The sequence below is a fragment of the Ascidiella aspersa genome, chromosome 5 (assembly GCF_963924565.1).
Source record: "Ascidiella aspersa chromosome 5, kaAscAspe10.2, whole genome shotgun sequence".
Lineage (NCBI taxonomy): Eukaryota > Metazoa > Chordata > Ascidiacea > Phlebobranchia > Ascidiidae > Ascidiella > Ascidiella aspersa.
The window spans coordinates 11457619-11460118 of NC_139451.1; the positions used below are offsets into that span (position 1 = coordinate 11457619).

At 55.6% G+C, this 2500-nt stretch overlaps 2 non-coding genes and 1 pseudogene across 2 annotated transcripts; all 3 read right to left on the minus strand.

Annotated features, from left to right (window-relative positions):
- LOC146143617 (large subunit ribosomal RNA) overlaps positions 1 to 29 on the minus strand; it is a 3679-nt pseudogene extending 3650 nt beyond the window's left edge.
- Positions 30 to 277: 248 nt separating this feature from the next.
- On the minus strand, positions 278 to 431 carry LOC146143618 (5.8S ribosomal RNA). The gene has a single exon (XR_014501194.1). It is a non-coding gene; the product is annotated as a 5.8S ribosomal RNA (ribosomal RNA).
- A 247-nt stretch (positions 432 to 678) lies between these two features.
- On the minus strand, positions 679 to 2489 carry LOC146143619 (small subunit ribosomal RNA). Its single transcript, XR_014500385.1, has one exon. It is a non-coding gene; the product is annotated as a small subunit ribosomal RNA (ribosomal RNA).
- Between the last annotated feature and the right edge of the window lie 11 nt (positions 2490 to 2500).

Below are 2500 nucleotides of genomic sequence, written 5' to 3' on the forward strand. Positions count from 1 at the left end.
AGCGGGTAGCCTCGTCCGACCTCAGGCCGAAAGTAAGGACCGGGACTATTCTTCCCGTTCCGCGCTCGCCGTCGGCGCCGCGCGCCGCCGCGCACCTCGATTCCCGCCCTTGAGCCGCCAGCCGTTGGCCTCTTCGAGGTCGACTCGCCGCCGCCGCGCGGGATTCTGGTCGCGATCGTCGCGCATCGTGCCGTGCTGTCTTGAGCGGGACGGGCGCTCGCGCGTCCGACGCCGCAGCAGCCGCGCGGAGAAATCCCCGCGCGGAACGTTTGCAACGCGACCCTGAGGCGGGCGCGGCCCCGGGATTGACCCGAGGCCGCAATTTGCGTTCAGAACGTCGATGCTCAATGTGTCCTGCAATTCACACTAATTCACGCAGCTAGCTGCGTCCTTCATCGACTCACGAGCCGAGTGATCCACCGCCAAGAGCCATCCACGATTGTTTCGCTCGCACAGTGCCTCGCACTATAGGGTGACAAAATAGACCGCGCCGAGCGGTCGGCCAGGCCGACGCTTGAAGCCGGAGCGCGCGGCACCGCGGCACTCGACGCGCAAACATTACCGGGTGACCGAATCGCCGGCCGGCGCGCCGCTCCTCGCGGGTCGGGCGCCGGGTAGCAAAGACTTTTTCTCTCGCTTGTCCGAGTTTCGCGTTCGCCGAAGCGTTTGCGAGACCGTTAATGATCCTTCCGCAGGTTCACCTACGGAAACCTTGTTACGACTTTTACTTCCTCTAAATGATCAAGTTAGATCGTCTTCTCGGACGCCGGCTCGACCGTTGCCGGCCGCGCCAGGTCCAATCGGAGGACCTCACTAAACCATTCAATCGGTAGTAGCGACGGGCGGTGTGTACAAAGGGCAGGGACGTAATCAACGCGAGCTAATGACTCGCGCTTACTGGGAATTCCTCGTTCAAGGGAAATAATTGCAATTCCCTATCCCTAGCACGACCGGGGTTCAGCGGGTTACCCAGACCTGTCGGCCAAGGCGAGCACATGCTGATCCGGTCAGTGTAGCGCGCGTGCGGCCCCGAACATCTAAGGGCATCACAGACCTGTTATTGCTCAATCTCGTGTGGCTAAACGCCACTAGTCCCTCTAAGAAGTTAGACGCCGACCGATTGGGTCGCGTAACTAGTTAGCAAGCCAGAGTCTCGTTCGTTATCGGAATTAACCAGACAAATCGCTCCACCAACTAAGAACGGCCATGCACCACCACCCACAGAATCAAGAAAGAGCTCTCAATCTGTCAATCCTCACTGTGTCCGGGCCGGGTGAGATTTCCCGTGTTGAGTCAAATTAAGCCGCAGGCTCCACTCCTGGTGGTGCCCTTCCGTCAATTCCTTTAAGTTTCAGCTTTGCAACCATACTTCCCCCGGAACCCAAAGACTTTGGTTTCCCGCAAGCTGCCGGAGAGGTCGTAAAACTAACGCCCCCCGATCGCTAGTTGGCATCGTTTATAGTCAGAACTAGGACGGTATCTGATCGTCTTCGAACCTCTGACTTTCGCTCTTGATTAAAGAAAACATTCTTGGCAAATGCTTTCGCAGTCGTTCGTCTTGCGCCGATCCAAGAATTTCACCTCTAACGGCACAGTACGAATGCCCCCGTCTGTCCCTCTTAATCATTACCTCGCGCTCCGAAAACCAACAAAATAGAACCGAGGTCCTATTCCATTATTCCATGCACCATTATTCAGGCGAATCGCCTGCTTTGAACACTCTAATTTTTTCAAAGTAAACGTTCCGGCCGCCGCCGACACTCAGTCAAGGGCACCGGCGGAGAACCGGAGGTGAGGCCAGGACGGCCAGTACACGCCTTGCGACGGACCGGCCGCCTGCGCCCAAAATCCAACTACGAGCTTTTTAACCGCAACAACTTAAATATACACTTTTGGAGCTGGAATTACCGCGGCTGCTGGCACCAGACTTGCCCTCCAATGGATACTCGTTAAAGGTTTTAAAGTGTACTCATTCCAATTACAGGGCCTCGTTTAGAGTCCTGTATTGTTATTTTTCGTCACTACCTCCCCGCGTCGGGAATGGGTAATTTGCGCGCCTGCTGCCTTCCTTGGATGTGGTAGCCGTTTCTCAGGCTCCCTCTCCGGAATCGAACCCTGATTCTCCGTTACCCGTAAGAACCTCGGTAGGCCAGTACCGTACCGACGAAAGTTGATAGGGCAGACACTTGAATGATCCGTCGCCGGTGCGAGACCGTGCGATCCGCAAAGTTATCCAGAGTCACCAAAGGTTGCGGGCCGAAGCCCGGTCGGTTTTTGGTCTGATAAAAGCACGCCTCCCGCGAGGTCGGCGCTTCACGCATGTATTAGCTCTAGCATTTCCACAGTTAACCACGTAAAACGTACGATCAAATGAACCATAACTGATTTAATGAGCCATTCGCAGTTTCACTGTACGAGAGCTCGTACTTAGACTTGCATGGCTTAATCTTTGAGACAAGCATATGACTACTGGCAGGATCAACCAGGTAGCTACTTTAGC